Below are 19,052 nucleotides of genomic sequence, written 5' to 3' on the forward strand. Positions count from 1 at the left end.
CGCTGTGTCTGAATCATTTTTATTATGAGTATCTTCTATATTTAGTTACACGAAATGAAAGAATTTATATTACGTCCGAGTAAATATATGTATAACTAAATGATCAAGCAGGAAAAACAAGAAATATTCCAGTGGTGAAAAATTATAGCATCTGGGGGAATCTAAATTTTGCTTAGATATTTGGGCTATTCATTTATAACTCATCCGCAACGACCGGGTTTCGGAAGATGGACTCCTAAAAATATACAACTGGGCGACGTCCAGCATTTTCAGATTAAATCACGTGTATAACAATCTACTCAACTTTTGTTTTTGTTCTACGATTAATAAATCATTCTCATTTAATTTCAAGAATTAATCGGCTGAACAATGGAGAATTAATCAGCTCATCAAACCCACATCTGACTTTCACTTTATCATCCCCTCATTAAAACTATCCCCACCCCCTCTTCTCAACTTTTTATCAATCAATATAAATGGCGAAAAAAAAAAACAATCATTATTCATATATTTCATGTATTAAATAAAATGTGAATAAGTTTTCAGGTTTTTTTAAATTTAAATTGTGAATGACAATTTCCCTAGGATAGAGTGGAAACGTCATTTGAAAAACAGTGACTCCTGTTGCTTTCTCTATTTCCATAAAAAAAAACAGACTCTTGAGGAAAAAGGTATATTATCGAAAACAATCTTGCTCGTACATCTCGCGTGTCCACGTTACGGTCATTTGATATTTTTACCTGACGTGTTAGCATTTAGCCACGAGTTAACGCCAACCATCCGGGAGTAAAGGGGGTAAAGGATTTGATAAGAAATCAAGTTTAACCCGAAAGTGTGAGGGATTCAGTCTTTTGTAATCCGATCTTACAATTACCCGCGAGCACCGTTGCCTGCATTATTCAGTAAAACGAGAAAACATGCCTGAGGTTAAGTGAGGAATGTTACAAGTCGATGTGAAGTATTGCCGGTATGTGTGCTCTTAAATACTCTCGCCAAAGAGTTCATTATAACGAGATAATTGGTACCATTTAATTAACCCATTCTATTCTTGATTTCTTTATCATTCTTCCTTACCTAATTATTCATTATTTTCAAGAAAAAATCCTTAATAGGAATGGAAAAGTCATTTGCGCGTAAAATATTGACATTGATACAATCTTTCAAAATAAAAAAAATCAAAAATTATAGTGGAATGAAAGGTGTGATTGCAGCGCAATGATTAATAGAATTCAATTCGCACATTCTCTCGTTGATTTCATATGTAAACGGGAATAATGATTCGTAAAATTACACGGTTGTTTACATAGAGGGTTTACCAAGAGTGATTTGATTGCACTACCTGTAGTTCATGACTTCACTTAAAAGATCACTCCGTGATATTTATCTTCATTTATTTTATTTTTATTTTTTTTTTCTCCTGAGATTCTTGTAATGTGGAATCACACGGACTAATGCACTTAAATCTCAACTGGATGATATAATCACAGAGATGTTTAATGATAAAATTACAGTACAGTTGCGTACAATTGGTCGGCGAGTTTATTGGAATTTCATTCCAATTGAAGGCTCAAAATTACAATTACGTCTGACCTATTCCACGATAATTGCGAGATGCTTGTTTATTACCGTGAATTCCGAGGCAAGAGAATGGTGGATTGTGATGAAAACATGAGTGCATCGATAGCAATTGTTGGTAAAGTGCCTTCAGCGATTTAGGTGTGATATTTATTGATTGTTGTTGCAATTCAATTTAAACTCCCCATTGAAAAAAAAACAGCAAAAGAAATAAAGAGGAGACAATCGGGCAGTTTATTTCAAATTGTGGTATGCCAAATGCAACACGAGTGAACTTTGCGAGACAAGAAGTAAATTCTAATGATTTTTTTTAAATGTTTTTTTTTTTCTACCGACGTCTGAAAGTTGTGAATTCGATTCCCCGTTGAATCGAATTTTTCAACAGGCACCCATGGGCGGGAGGTTGGTAATAGCGCAACCGCTTGTACCGGCATGGTTTTTCCTGTGGTTTCCCATGTTACGCCTATTTTCTATCGGAGAGTGAATGCGTTACAGTGTAGGATCCACAGCCACATGTATGAGGTGAGATAGGACCAATATTAAAAAAAAAAAAAATGTGGTTTTGCTTTACATTTATTTCTCTGCCATCTACTAAATTTTATTTATCTTGAAAATTGAATACCAAATAAAATTGAGGCAAACAATTTATTCATGGGAAATTTCAAGTATAATTTTCGTAGAGTATAAGTATGTTGAAGAAGAAAGATAAATATGATGAAGAGTTGGGGATAGGAAGTAAGGTGTGCCCTGTAAAATTTCTTGAGCAATAAAACCGTTCCACTTATGCTCTAAGAAGACTGAACTTCATAGCACCGAGTGATTCGATCTTGCCGAGAGGTATATATTGGAATCGATGGATGTTCGGATTGATCTTGTATTGGTATTACAGACACCAACCGATGCCGAGAATCAACCGAGCGTTTAATGGAAAACACGCTCCTGGATACTTGTATGCTCACCGACAATTTATACTATAAAACTTTCCTCTCCTTCAATACATACCAACATCACTTTAATCTCTATTTTCCTTGTGATCATTATTTTTACTCTACATATTTCGCATTAATGATTGTGAGACCTCACCCAGTTAAATGAGCATGAGAATTGCCCTCTTTCAAATGGTCATTATCTTCTGCGGTTCCAGTGAAACCCCTTTTCTTTCATACTACACGGAGATAAATATCCACCAAAAATAACTGGTCTTGTATTAGTAAACGCGGGATAATGGCACTGCCCTGATGAAAAGTCATATGAAATTCATGAAAAATCTCTGATCCTCAATTTTCCCCGATGTTCATTCGATATTCTACAATGTACTGCTAAAAATCTTAAATATTCGTACTAGTTATTCAATTTAAAAATCAATAAACTATTAAATAATTCAATTCTTTCAAACCAATTCAAAATTTCATTGTATAAATATCATTTAATGATTTATGGGCCTTAGTAGGTGTATTTGTATCAATAACCGATACTGATCTCCATGCAAACAATTTTGGGTAGTGAATAGAATTGGTCATCTCCTTAAAGAAACTTGTTTAGAATTTGTTGAATATAAGTCTTGATTGGCAATCATCAATGATCTATTGCCCTGTAAATTCTCCTAACAATAAGACTTCCTGAATGTGCCCCAGGAGTTCTCGGAACTCATCCTACCTGTTATTTCCTTGACCCACATAACTAATGTCCCTTTTCCAATGTACACCTGACGAAATACTTAACCAAAACTTACCAAAGTTTCACTTTAAAAAATCCATTTTTAACAACAAATTGTCAGAAACTATTTATCTGCATTTGATTTGTTACTCAATTGAAATAGCAACATAACTGTAGGAATATGTAACCATGGAAATAAAAATACCGGCAATGATTTATGCCCCACATAAATTAAATTTCCATCTAATGCAATTTTCCTGGAGATATGAAAACGTTACACTTTCATGAACATGTAACCATGAACCCGGACGGTTCTGAAAATAAGAGGCAGTTAACATGAACCACGAGTTGATTGCACAATAGAAAACATTGAGTTTTTATCCCTCAACGGAATATACGGCAATAAAAATTCTTCTTTTAAATGCGAGTGTTCGTGTCTGTCATGTGTATTGCGTTAAAATATTACGAAGAAAGTAGTCTTTACAATGATCTCGTCAGAATATTGAAAACGAATTGCTCTTTCGAAAGAGATCTCCAACTTCCGAAGATTACGTCATTTGATCTCTCAGGCTGTGACCTAGTTCAGTCTTATAGAATAAATCAGCTATCGATTGACTATTTGATGCGGCTTAAATTGGAGACCATTACCTTTCCATACACTCCCACTATTCAATCTTTTTTTCAATCCACTTGCAGTGAATACACTTGTTGCTCTTTTTTTCTGATTGGCTAATTTTTCGATCAATGTACGGTGACAAATTATGATAGCTGTAATTTTTATAGAATATTTATCTGCGTATAACAGTATTTCCCTTTGTTCGTCTTTAATAAATCTATACTGGTGTGGAATCAATCATTTTCTGTTCACCACAAATGACACAGTACGAGTTGAAAATATTTCATCGAATAAATTCCATCAATCTTTTTTGTCTTGCGTGAGATAAATGATTTGTAGGAGGTGATGTGATTAATCATGTCCATCTTAATGAACTAATTTTTCAACATCATTAAGCTTTCAATTCCATTTCCTATTTAAAAATTACTTTTTCAAAAAATAATGGTTATAAAATATTTCATTCAATTTTTTCCTAATACCATCAGTAGCATCACTTTTTGAAAAAAAATATGCAAGCACTATAATTTGAAAGAAAGAGGTTGAGTGGATAAATGGAAGAGTGGAGAAGAATTAGTTCAATGTATTCTATGAAAGAACATAAATTTGAAGAAATTTCCTCTGAGCAATAAAAGTTGAAGCTCATCAGCACAATTCCTTGCCCCAGAAACTCTTCAATCGTTTCAATTTATTCATGGTGTCACTTAAAGAAAATAAAGAGGATATTAAAAAAACTTTCGCAGTGCGAAGATGCACGGAACTTTCACCCTACTGACGTTGAAAAAAAAAGAAGAAGAAGAAGAAGAATTTCAAAAGGAAATTAATTTCATTTAAAAATGCGTGTAAAATGCACTCCAACTAATTTTAATCTTGCTCAATCTCACTATTCTCGGCTCTTCCTTAATTAGCTAATTTTTCTTTTTCTTTCTTAGCTTAAGAGCATTTAAGGCACAAGGTAATGTATATTAAAACGAGCAATACATGAAATCCCATCGTCTTTATTTTCCTCATTTACTTTCTCCGCATTTTGCTGTACCGACCCCAAAGTACGCTGGATAATTAAGTGAAACAATAATTTTCCGCGATTAGCAGCCATTTATCACGGTGTGGACTGAGAAATCGTAGGCAACCGAGACGTACATTGAAGTAAGTAAAAGAAACAAACAAAAAACAAATTAACAATGAGGCTAAATAAATGGGAGAAATTTGAAAAATGATAAAAAAAATATCAATATAATTTTCAAAGGTTGAATTGCCGACATAAATAACACATAAACAGTATTAAATAAAATTACCAGTATTTTTATCCAATTTGAATCAAAGAAATCTAGGGAAATCTCTGTGCATACGAATCTCATGGTTTTAATCTTTTATGCATTTGAATTCCGTAAAAATTACCGGGAATTTAATGAAATGTAACAAAGTGAGACTGCACATCGGTATGAAGTCTTATCACTGATTTTTATCTCATCCGTATCTCGTATATCAGATCGATTTTTGATAAGCAGTGTTTTATTAACCCGTGAACTCGCATATTAAATCTAAAAGCCAACCAAAGGGAAAAAAAAACTTGCAAATTAAGTCATCCAACTTCAAATGCATTATTTAAAATATCAAGAAATTTCAGTCACGTTATTTTATTTGAATTTTTAATTATGTGAGTTTGAATTAATTTTCTTAGCATGAGGAAATTTATGGAAATATATATTTTTTATTAATTTTTTAATAAAAGCTTGAACATTCAGATTCATTGCGAAAATTAAACATTACATAAATTACGATTGCATAAATACGATTGATAAATTAAATATAGACAAATATAGAGAATTAGGAACAAATCTGAAGAATAGAAAATATAAAAAATGTGTAGGTGTATGTTAATAAAATGAAATTTCAAGTGTAATTCTAAATGAAGAATGCATGTAGGGTTATCTTAGGACCTAGATAAGAGTATAGTGAGTGGAATGAGCACTTTCTCCGTGGGAGTCGTGTGTCCCTCCCCTCTGTTTAGCCGGTTTGATATTCTAGGTAACGTCCCAACATCAATAGATGTTATCTACTTGAATTTATCGAACAAGACGATACTCTGCCTCTCAAAGAGAGAGACTCGCCAAGATTCAACAGTTGCTATTTTCTCCAGACCGAGAATAAGATAAAAATTGAGATCGCTTGTGGTGGACCTTCTACTTGCATCAGTTATCTCCGTATTCATCTTAAAATCATGTAATCCAAACCGATTGGACGCTTATTTGACATTTATTAATTAGCTCAGTCCAAGATATACATCACTTTGGATTATTTCACCTTCATGAATGTTAACATTCTCTTCGCGATAACGACTAAAGCAAAATGCCCATTTTCATTAAATACAAATACGGACTATCTCGATGATTTATTATTTCATGAGATTAATTCTCCATTGCCCATCATCATTGATATTCCTCTTTTTCATGAAAAACATCAAATCAATGATTTGACAATTGTTCCAAATATAACCCCAACCCATTGAAATATTTACCCTTTTAATATAGAATAGATTCATTCTAAAGGTTAAAAAATACGACATAATCATATAATATAGAATGCATGACCTTTAAAGTCATTTCCATAAGAAAATCGATAACAACACAATGACAGGAGAAATATTTTTCTATGAAATTGGTCAATTCTAAAATGCAATAGACTGATCAATTAGAAAATTTATTTTACAAAAGTAATGACGACACTTTGAGAAAGTCAATAAGAAAAAAAATGAGGGAAGGAGAAAAATGGAGCGATCCCAAAGCTTCAATGCGGAAGTTAAACAAGTATAAAAATAATAATAATAAAATCAATTGAAATTTAAATTCCCGGGTTGCTGATATGATGGTACGTGCAGTCAATTCCCGGAGGTTCAATTAAATAGTAAATTCAATTCCCTGATGTTGGCAGGATTGAAAAAAAAAAATCTCACAGACTGAGGATTCGCATATAGTGAAAATACACGGTGAGGTGAAGCAATCATCATAATGCGTTCATACCCATCAGAGTAATAATCATCACCGGATAATAATAATATCGATAGATCGAGAAAAACCGCAATCCGTGTATCCTGATATCTTGGATACACATTCTGTGCGTTTTATTCGTCCCCTCATTTTGCCTCGTGTACTTCACGCGCTCTCGGTTACCCGCCGTGTCATTAAACTCTTTTTTTTTTATCCTTTCCATTATTTTTTCCCCTCTTTTTACTTAGTTTTCATTACATGCACCGGCTCTCGGGGAACGAATTACTTATCGACTTGAGTGCTTCCCCATGGATCAAGAGAGTTGCAATTCCGTATACTGAAAGGAGCGATTATGATACGCCTCTTTGTTGCAAAACAATTTAACTCCCATTTTCAACAAATTCGCGTAGCCAAGAAAAAATTGTTAAGGGGGCATTGCAAAAAAAAATAAAGCAAGGAGATGAGTGAGTTTCAGGGAATTGAGGTCACTTGTGAGAAGATTTTTGTCGGGAAGACAGGTGAACGGAAGGTTATGAATATCATGTGATCCTTCTGGCACGTGCACCCGCACCAACTGCTGTCAGGGGAACTCCGGATAAATACCCGCGAAAAATATGACTTCTTATACTGATAGAAAATAAATTAAATTTCGTGGACGGTTGACTACCAATTTTCAGGGCAGTCACAATGAACGCCATTTGGCCGGAAAGCAATCATTAAATTTCAGGTTTCACTCAAAATTCAATGCACCCTTGGAAATTTATTGAAATTTCAGTTGCAACCAGCTGCATGTGCAACTATTTAAAAATATTTAATCAGCTTTTTTTTTCACTAGATTTTTCATTATTGCATTTGCATCATTCGTAATAGATCGCGTGAATAAAACTTATCTATCATATGTCACTTTGTCCTACTGGATCAGATAAAAAATGTGGGGTTGAACAATATATCTCGTGATTGAATGGGCTTATATCCCATTGTGGAAAATTTTCAGTTACTCGCACATGTCCCGAAACAAGACCCCCAACGGTTTGTTCACAGTATTCATCACAAAGAAATATAGACAAAGTTTGATTCCAGGTGGGCTAAAAGAAAATGTGTTGTTGCTATCAAGTTAGATTTTAAACAATTTAAAATATTTTTAAAGCGCGTAACTATTCGAATCGAAACCAAAAAAAAATAATTAATTGAGATTCCCCCAGATATTTTAACGAATACTAATTTCAAATTTGAATTCTTCAGATTACACTCAGTATTATTGTCCTAGAAATCGATAATCAGCTACTCATGAATTTGATTGATTTTCTTTTCCAACTGTGTACTTTAAAAATTGTTTGAAATCAGCTTGAGAAAAAAGTCTTGTTATCGTTCCATATCCGGAAATCGTAAAGTTTTTGGAAATTTTATTACAGCGATACAATTTTCAGGGTTTTATCTAATCTTCAACAACAGATATCTTCGTCATAGAGATCCTCTCAATCACAAGATAACAGGACAATCCCCTTAAAAAATCCATGTTCTCAAAACAAAAAAATACACAATCTTCCAATTGTTAGTAAATATGTCATTGTAAATACATAAAACCTGATTTTTGCTGTCTCTTTGCGCTAGTTTCGTTTTCGGATTGTTTTTCCTGTCAATACAATGTAATCTTCGATTTAATTGAATAAAGGTCTACTTTTTTAAGGCCCCGGTCTTATGTCAATATAATAGCTGTTTGAAAGTTACGCTTATTCGAATAATTCATGTGAATCGGAAGTGGCACGTGGACAATTGGCATTTGTATTCTACGCGTATACACAAGGATAGCCACTGCTGGATATTTTAGTCCCTCAAAAACCCATCAAATTTAGCCTCCACCCTAAAACCACACCACATCTCGTCTTCTTTTTTTCTTCCCTCTTTCGTTTCACTGTATTCGAGAAATTCCAGATCCCTCAGACCCAGCATCAGGTCGGAGAGTCTTGGCATGGGCTCATGAAAAAAACCATAAACAAGATGAAAAAATAAGATAGAAACGTGAGGGACTGAATGAATGACTCTTAGGATAATAGGAAAAGGCTTTTTCGTGTTAAATACTGGGTGGAGAAGTGAAAATAACCCTGGAAATACGGGTTTAGGACACTGCATATACTAAACACCTATCGATAATTTATACAGGATCATCACCAATGTTCGACCCTTAACGAAAAAAAAAAAACATTTTAAAGGGAATAAATTATCCCTTGGAAACTCGGGAAAGGCCGAGAAACATCAAAAGCTACTATGTTTTACACAAATTGATGGAAAACATGAAATGCTCAAATGAATTTATAAACAATTTCGATTCACTGCGAAATAGAATGGATTCAAATAAATTGTTGTAATTTTTTCGTCTGCAATTTTCATCCAGACATCATGAATCAATTGCCCCCGATAATTTCCTTGAATTGAAGAATAAAAAGAGTTCCTGGAGAGACTCCCCACTGTTTTTCCATTTTCTCCGTCCCCTCATCACCAATTCATCTCGCTCGAGGAAGAACTTCGAAAAACCAACGATTTCTCCGCAAAAGATACTTATATGAGACAAGAACACTTAAGAAAAACCATTTCGAGAAAATAAAACCAGGCGACAGCGTCTTGATGCTGCAAATCTTACGCAAAAGGTCATGTAGACATTTTTTTTGGAATTTAAAAAATTTTTAAATTTTATTTTGTTTAAGATTTTGACCATTTTAATGACTTATTATTAATGATATATTAATGACTTAGAACTTATTTAAATGACAGCACGCTGTAGCGTGGCTTCGGTCTCGTGTGTGAATAAAGTAGTGTAAAGTAAATTTTTTTATCGGAAAAAAATGTTGAACGTCAGTGTATTGAACTCACACGACCTAAGCAACTCGACTAGCTCGACCGACTTGTGAACAACCGCGAATGTCGTCTGACCAAGTGCTCACCACGTGGTGCTGTTCCATTGCCAGGATTGCTACTCAACACCAGTCAACGCCACCCTACCGCCACCTCAACTTCTTCTAAACTCCTCTTTTTCCTTCATCCTCCCTTCCATTCTCATAAACGTCGCGACAGCACTAGCTTGACGTTTATCCGGCCTCATAATAAATGATGGAGAATACCCACAAGAAAATGCCCATTCTCATTTACATGTAGACGTCAGTCCCTAATATCCTCCTTAACCCATCACAAAAAATTCATCACTGAATGCTGAATGAAAGCTTCAATTATGGTCATACCAAATTTATACCGTCGTTAGACAATAAAAAAAAAAGGATTTTTTCTTGTTCGAAACCATCAATTTGATATTCAACCTAATAATAATTAAATGACTTTCAACAAAACACTTATCAGTTTAGATAGTCATTCTGTCATCCGAGAAAAACAGATTACGATTGTAATTTTTGTTTAATTACAGACAATTAATATCTCTATACAATTAAACTTGAGGAAGTCTCTTTTATTCCCAACGACTTCTTTAGCTATTATTAAAATATTAATTTAATCAATTTCTTTCGAGTGAAGGAAGGAAATTTCTTGTACCATCAATGAAAATTATTTTTTCCAATCCCTTTAATCTCGGAAAAATGTGGAAATATTTTGGATTAGCTTGTCTACCAAAAGCAAGCGATAAAATGAGGTTTCCAGGAAGAATGTCCTAACGATTAACCAATTGATTATGATATCGTTGAATTAAATTGATATGACTCACCAGTATGTCATCCACTGCAGCATGAGACTCATCAGAGTGCACACGTAATATCCCATTTGAATAAAGTAACAATAGTTAAACAAATCTCATTGTTAGGGTGGTGTTATAAAATGAAGAATGATAAAATAAAAAGGCAGGTCGATGTACGATGCCCGCCAACGCACTCTGTCTACAGCGCGTGGTGAATCCCCTTTCCTCTTGGCTTGAATCCGAGGGCTCCCTGGGAGATCTCTACTCGCACTTCCAACAGCACCACCAAAAATTTATCTCAAATGCTCTCACATGAATTTGCTTCCCCTTCTCATTGCAGCTTGAATCCTCGATGAGAACGAGCCTCTGCACGACGCCTCGATATTTCCAAACAACAGATCGGCTAGTTGAAAGGGACACATGTTTCCGGTTATACGCTTGACTACTTCCTCACCATATTATATTTACCACCATCACCAGACATGTTGTCATTTGTTATTGTTGCCTGAGGAATAGGACGTGTCTGAAATGGTGCGATAACGGCAGCAAATTGATGAGCCTCCTTGTACCTTGTCTTTTCCTAATTTATTTGAGCACAATAGAATGACCGGCGATTTTAACCAGTTTAATTGATATTGTTGCACTTGGAGTATTCACCAGGGTCTCGGCACATTTTAATCACTACACTTTAAATTCGTTCTATTCATTTCGGATGAATTTATTGAGCACCAGTTTCAGGGAATTTCAACGCGAGAATTTGAATGAGAGCCGTTGCAGATCCACCAACGGCCGTACAACGGCTAACTCTGCTCGACTCTATGTGTTGGATCGTTGGATCACTTCACAAGAGTTTTGCCCCCTTCCATGATCCATGAACGTAGACAACCGAAGTCTTTCCCTCGGCAAACATCGGCACTGCTCCGATCTACCCGACGAGTACGTGCCTTTGCCTTTGCCTTTGCCTGCTGCTTTCGTTATTTCCTTTTTGTCTTTCGCATTTTTTTTCTTCTTTTCTTATTTCATCCATTTCTTATTTCTCTTGGAGGATGTTTCTTGTCTCTCTTCGGTAGACGGCAATGGGGAATGGGATTCTCCCCTCCTCTTTTTTGCAGAGGGGCATTTGGGAACCGGTAAGACGTCCTTCGCTGGCACAACGGACCCTAGGACCCTTTTCAGCGATTCAGAACCGTTCGCCATGAGCGATAAAATATATTTTTTCGGCAGGAAAACTCTGATAGATTTATCTTTATTTGCTTGGGTGCATTCTCAGAAGAGGAAAACATGAGAGAAATTTTTCTCTTTGCCCTTCGCTTTTACTGAAATTACCATTTTTGGGAATCCATTATTTTTCCATGGCTTTTTCCCAACATTTTTTTTACTCCTTCTAGGAATACAATTTTCACGTTTTTTTTTCCTTGAACCGTTTTTACAATAAATAAAAGAAAATGCAAACAAAATATAAAAGTGGATATAGCACTTGAATAGAAAAAAAAAGGTAAACGAGTAGGGAAGATTTTTTGTCAGATTTGAAATATTTTGATTAATTTGCATTGATTTTGAAAAATTGGCTAAAAGTTAAAAGTTCAGGAGAGTTCGGGAAAGTTGCTGTTTGAACAAAAGGCCATTTGTGGCATATATCCGCTTTTACTTTTACCAACATAAAGAAACATAAAGAATCCTTTGTTATACGCCCTTTTTCCTCTTGGAGATATAGAAAGCGTCGAACGATAGCTGTTTATAATTTGCGCTTTGGTGTACCCACGAGAGATTAATCCCATCATATTTACCAGAGAATGATGCCGATGACATCAGCCTATTTGTCATACAAGTCAAAAGATAATCCTGCTTTTATTCTCAGTGTTTGAGTTTCAGTTTCAACGGTTCGACTGGAGAATAATAAACAGATTCTTCAACAATACTTGATGGATTTTGACCAGAGGTATAAGGTGAGGCCCCCACGGTTCAAGAGTTCCGAAAATGCTTGCACCAAAGGAAATAAAAAAAAGTGTAGAGGGGAGACTGGAATCACCTGCACAATGATCACGATCATCACGAGCTCATGGTGGATGTGTTTGTGTGAAGGCCCAATGCTTTGAGACACGCAAAGATGTGCCGCAGGTGATATTGGCCACAATCGTGTGTGCCTGCACGTGCCTGGTTCCAAACTCCTCATTTTTTTCCATATTTTTTTCTTTTACTTTTTGTTGGGATTTCAGGGTGGAACAATGGAGAGGAGAAAATGGAGCAGAGTTCCCCTTCAACTTTGAATCTCAATAGAAGCAAACTAAATTTCTAAACAAAAATCAACCACCAAGACTTATGACTGGTCTCTTATAATTCTTTCTTTTCTCTCCCCCATCAGTACAATGAAGAAAATTTCAACCATGTGGACTATCCAAAGCCCATAATTACTGCCTGCTAAATGCTCAAGCATTCATCACAGCATCATTATGGGATGGAGAAGAAAGATTTAAGATTTTCTCTTTGGAAACGCGCCCTCGAAATTGAAAAAATTTCCCACTATCTGTCTGAATCACGTCTGGCGACCAATTGCCGCTGAAATGTGTGCCAAAGAAAAAGGCGTGCACAATTGCTTCATTCAAAACAAACATTTGTGCGCAGACCTTCTCACATGTGCGATCTGAAATGAGGGAAAAGAATTTGTAGAAAAAATATCCACCAGTCGATAAGACAAAACCACTTCTGTTTCACTTGATTTCACCCGCACCAAGGGGTTTACCACCAAGTGAGTTTACACAGTACGCACACATAAATGCGCCCCAAGTGGAAACAAGTCACGATTTCTGAAAAGCGATAAACATCCATATCACTGACCAGTGGTTTGCCCAGTCTTAAAACACACCGGAAATAAAATCAAGTAAGTGGCAATTGGAAATTGGCTTTTGTGTGCTTTTGTATATCGAGTCAGAGAGATGCTGAGTAAATCCCACGGAATGAATCTGTATTTTATTCCTTTATTTCTCCCTTTCTCCATTATCATAGAACAATTCGATTCGTGTTATCTAATAAATTGTGTTGGAAATTTTTTTTTATTAATAATGGTAGCATACCTCCTCTTTCCTCCCTTTATTATGATTTTAGATACTTGATTATTTATTTATTTATACTTTGAACCTGCATAAATTGGAGAAATAGAAAAGATGGAAAATAGGATAGCAGACACGGTGGCTTAAGGATTAGTCCCGGAGGTAGAAGCACGTTATGTTTCCTCTGAGAGCAGATTCACGCACGTGTGGTACTGACAATTGTGAAGGATGAAAATACCGTTTCAATCGCTACAGGTTTTACCTGATCCTTTCATTTCGCTTCCTTCCCTTTTATTGTTATTTCTCCCGTTTATTTTTATTTACCATCGTGGTGTCACATTTTTGTATGATCGGGAAACTGTTTTCAAAACGTGACCAACAAATCATCACTTGCTGCTGGCCAACTGTAATGGATTTCATAATAATGAAGAAAAACGAAAGGATTAACATAATATTAAACGAATACGGAGATTGAGGCAAAAAAGAAATTAATGTTTATGCCATTTTTAGATAACCCTGCATAATATATTTTCAACGTGAGAAGAGGAAAAAGAGTTATGAACTGCGGGATGAGCTATTTTTATGAGCTATTTACTCCAGTGGTGCGTGGAATATTTAAAAAAGTCATAATTTTTATCGTCACAAACTTGTTCTTGGTAGATGTTAAGGGCTAATAAGTGTAAGGATTTATCTGACCTAGAGAAAAAAAAATTTTCGTACCGATCCCACGATGCCTCCTTGATTTATTATTATTATTTTGTTGGAGTCTCTCAGGTAATTCTGCACTCTTACATATAGAGATAATTGCTAAAGTCATAATCTTGGGAAAATTCATCATTTTGATAAATATCTTGGAGACCATATACTCCCCCTTACTAAATTTACATTTTACCATCGTATCCCCCACCTTTTTATCATCAACTTCATTTTTTATTTAAAACCTATAGACCCACTTTCAATCAATTAGCTCATGACGTATTGAGTTACAGTCTCACTCATATATCACCTGGTAATCACCTGGTAAAATCCGTCTAAATAATTTACAATTTTCCAGTGAAATTTAAATTTAATATCATTTTTTTGGCGGTAAAATATTCACATTTTTATCTTTGAAGGAGCATGGGGAAGAGCATCGCTTTTTGTTCATGCACCTGATGGATTCTGATCATTAAATTTAAGCGAATGCGATTTAGCCGCCTGTGCAACCACGTGAATCCGCGTAATTTTAATCCTTGTGAGTTAACATGAACGAAAAGGAAATGGAAGATGCAGGATCACGATAGCTCTTACCAGAGCAGTGAGTGCCACAGAACTTCCCTCGTAACCTGCTGTGAACATATCTTTTTATTTTTATTTTCCTTCATTTTCCTAGATTTTTTATTTCTTTCATTTAACTCCTTCCATCGTTTCCTTGCCTCTAACTTCTCTAGCGTTTCACTGCACACTGAAACCACTGGGCCACTTTGGAAGATAAAAAAATATATTATAAAAACTTTTCCCTTATGCGCACTCATGAATAAACATCTTCGGTTTATTATGACAGCAGAGCAAATAATACATTTTACATCTGTACGCTTGGGATCGAGTAATACAGCTCAAGAGAATTGTTGAGAACTCTTAGTTATGTTGAGTTAACAAGACACTAATGAAGACTGCTCTCATTTCATCATTATATTGAGAGCGTAACTTGTAAAATCATTGTCTGGGTTATTTCAGATGTCCGCGGAAGATGTGGAATAATAGATGAATCAAAATTGCTGGGAAAAAGGCAAAGTGACGAAACTGACAAACGTGTTGCAATTTCGTGGAAATAAATTTCAACGGATTTGCCAGGGAGAATGTACTCATTGGATTACTACTAGATTTTCCAATTTTGGTGTTATGGCAAGACTTTTAAGGATGTATTGCTCTTTTGCAAATTTCTCAACAACTATTCATCGTTGTATAACAATTTCCAGTTTTTCACAAATCCAAGCACTTTATTCTCAAGAGTCTCATAATTCAATAATTACGGAAATAATTTTCAGTGGTAAGAGGATAATTTGAATTTTGTGAAAGATTACCAACTATCTGCAACATTATAGATTGAAATTGTTTGCAATAATTTGGATAAAAGCGCGAGTTGATTCGAGGGCTGCGAGCATAAAGAAAAATTCAATGGATAGACTTGTGGAACAATCTCTCAACATGGAGCTTCAAACTGATAGAAGACAAACACTCCCTCGGTTGCCACAATCGTTGACAACTCTTCAGGTCATTGTCTGACTCCGCCAATCCCATAATTCCGTCCACTCTGATGGGACAATCACTCGGTTTGTCCGATCCTATTAACTTTTTTCTCAGCCTCCTACTGTGGTTACAATTCGAGCTGTGCCCATACAGTCCCTAGACGTTGTAAAAAAAAAAAAAAAAAAGTCGGAGAGGCGATGCTGAAAGAAATTCAGAAACCAAAGGACAGTACGAAGAAACGAAATGAGGAAAAATGAAGGAAAAGACAATGAAAAAAATATTTCGATTCGCATGACAAATTTCCTAAGACGTGACTCGAATCAATTCCACTATTTCATCCTAGCTCAACATCAGGTGAACGTTCTCTACTCTTACAAAATATCTAAGCTGAGGAAATAAAAATTTATAGATTGAGACAAACGCAGGCAATCGTTGCAATAGCCTATTGGATGAATAATCTCGCTCCCTCGTAAAGATATAAGACAAACATAAACCCCTCGGCAGTAATTGTTTCAATTGGTTTTCTCCTCTCTCTTCGAGTGGATGCTGGTTACTGTTTCGCCTTTAACGGATTCTTCATCGCTGGACCATTGTTCCTACCGTGAGTCACGCAGTAATCTTGTATGTACAGCATGACGCTAGAATAAAATCAACTCCTCTATCTTCGCCTCCGTTTTTCATTGTACCTATAGTGAAAGTTGAATTGAAACTTCTATAACGCACCACCGGAACACAACAGCTACATTATGTAACGATCATCAAGAGGATTGAATTTTGTGTGAATGCTCATTGGGAGATAGCTATCCGTATTTTCATTATTTCAAATCAAAGTAGAACTCAAAGTAGAAAATTCTATGCCAAACACCTCAACTTTTTTTCACTCACTCATTAATCGTCAACTACACAGAGTTCTTTTAATTGAAACGAAAATCAGCGAAATATCGGCTGATTTATCTAATTATTTTTCCTGACTTTAATGAATATATGAAATAATCAGCAGACTAACCATGAAGATTGGTGAAAAATAACGTGCTAATATTATTTCACTAACTGGACCTTAGATTTACAGTGGTAAATAATAGCTGAGAGGAATGGTTTGACTGTAGTGATTGTGAAGGTGGAGGCACATCACTGAAATTAAGTTAACCTTCACCTATAGCCCCTTATTCCTCTTTCTCCCAAGCACTAACAATCGGCTAAATTCACAACTCAAGATAAGAGAAACGGTATTTTCTCACTCGGGAATAATCACAAATTGGTGGCTAAGTACATCTGCAAAGTGACACGAAATTCTCAGCTATTGTTCTTTACCTTCTCTCTGGTATTTTCATTGGTTATTCTCTATCTCTTTCAGTGGGATACATTGTGATAAATCGTAATAGAGGTACAAGTTGATGTCAAGAGGTGAACATTCTTCAACAATAAAGTACACTCAATGTGTTTATCACGAGGAAGTTGTTGGTACAGGAGTAACTACTCGAGAGTAACACGATCGTAAGTTTTCGACTGTAGTGGTGGATGAAACTAGGACTCACGTACAGTATGTAATGAAAACAATTCGTCTCTCCATTATTCTCGCCAATGGTTGAGATGAAGGATTGTTAAAGATCAGTTTAAAATCAGGGCTAACCATTTCACGGCCTGCTGAGAAAGTAGCCATGCAATGGGTCATTTAAAGTTGAATCTTCTGAGATCCATTAATTAACCACTTGGGTAAGTGACACGCAACCGGATCTTTGAATTTGCTCAGAAAATTGTGAAAACCACAAAATTACATGTTGTCCCATTGAAAATGAGGGCGACACGTGCGTTTCGAGGGAGCATCGATAATTACAGGGTTTAAATGACGTGTCGGGTAAAATGATTGACTAGATTAAACAAAAAGTGCATCATTTCACTTGGGTAGCCGAGAAATTAAACTTTTTCCAATGAACCCTAATTAAATCATTTCAACTGAATGATTCATTTGAAGTTTTTTTTTTATTTATCAAATGCATCGTTCCTTCGAGTGAATTAATTTGCCATTGAAAAGCCATGATATTTAATTCCAAATTTTACAAGTAAATTGTCATAAATTTGCTCAAATCACGGCATAATTCTACCTCACGATCAAAAGCAAATGCCGACACGGAGACACGGATTGGTTCTATCCTATATTAATTATGTATTCGTAAATTTACAGTTGGAAAAAGGGGAGAGAATAATATTGCAGTACTAGAGGTGAAGGTGGAGTTGAAGTTGGAGTTGGAAGACAGCCGGAGCTTCGACGACGCTCGTTACTTTTTCACAAGGACGTGACGGGTCATTGGGGTTGTAAACTTGTGGTAGATGAAATACTATTTTAATAGCAACGTTTGTCGTTTTACATGTCACAAAAGGGACATAATAATGCCACAGAAATAACGGAATACTTTATGGAGAGTCGAGTAATGTAACATTTATTGTAGAATGATTTAAGACGACTGCGGTTTGAATTTTCAAGGGGAAACGTGTGGTTTTATTCTTTGGTCTAAAATAATGAGGATGAGACGATCGATTACCCATGCGAGGCTTCAAATAATAACGCATCAAAAAACACGATATGTAGCGGTACACCCTGTACATCACGAGTTAAATCCTAACGACAAAACCTCGACGTTTTACTGAGAAAACAATTAGCCGCGGCCCAGATGTCTCAACTACCGTTTCCAACGCACTGTTATGAAACCATAATACCTTTTTTTTTATCTTTATCTCCCAATGGCAAAATCATCATGATCCTGAGCCTGTTCTTACGGACCTCCTGCCATCATGCTCGATTGACTGATCAATCCAACTCTTCGTGGAAACTGATGTTTCATCGAAGATAATTTTGTTTCATTGGTATTTTTGTGGGGTAATTGGAGGTGGTACAGCTATGGGTTCAGGGCATTGAAAAACATTGAGTTTGATTAACTGTACTTGTATGAACGTATTAGATTCGTTCAATGCTTCGAGCCCACCAAACATGTCTGCTGTCAATGATTTATTCATCCGGAGATTCGATTCCAGTATTTCTTTTCGGTCAATGCCATTTATCAAAATATGAGTTTTAGTTAAAAAAAGATGGAAAAAAAAGAGGAAAGTATTGATAGTATTTCGTGTTCAACTGAACATTTAACGAGCAATGATAATCATTAGTGCCTCTTGTGGTAAGTCAAAAGGGCTGTCGTCGTCATTGTAGAGAAAAATTCTCTTCACACTCTTTATGTTCTGTCGACTCTGCGTCAAAGTATTTGCCTGGGATTTGT

The 19,052-nt window shown here is 35.6% G+C and overlaps 1 protein-coding gene and 1 long non-coding RNA gene across 3 annotated transcripts in view; one reads left to right on the forward strand and one right to left on the reverse strand.

Annotated features, from left to right (window-relative positions):
* Window positions 1-19,052, reverse strand: part of klar (klarsicht) — a 62,561-nt gene that overhangs the window by 38,812 nt on the left and 4,697 nt on the right. The window lies entirely within an intron of this gene.
* On the forward strand, window positions 16,310-18,191 carry LOC105267504 (uncharacterized). The gene is made up of 3 exons (XR_892262.1): window positions 16,310-16,384; window positions 17,138-17,277; window positions 17,966-18,191. It is a non-coding gene; the product is annotated as an uncharacterized lncRNA (long non-coding RNA).

This window comes from Fopius arisanus, unplaced genomic scaffold (assembly GCF_000806365.1).
Source record: "Fopius arisanus strain USDA-PBARC FA_bdor unplaced genomic scaffold, ASM80636v1 scaffold00047, whole genome shotgun sequence".
Classification (NCBI taxonomy): Eukaryota; Metazoa; Arthropoda; class Insecta; order Hymenoptera; family Braconidae; genus Fopius; species Fopius arisanus.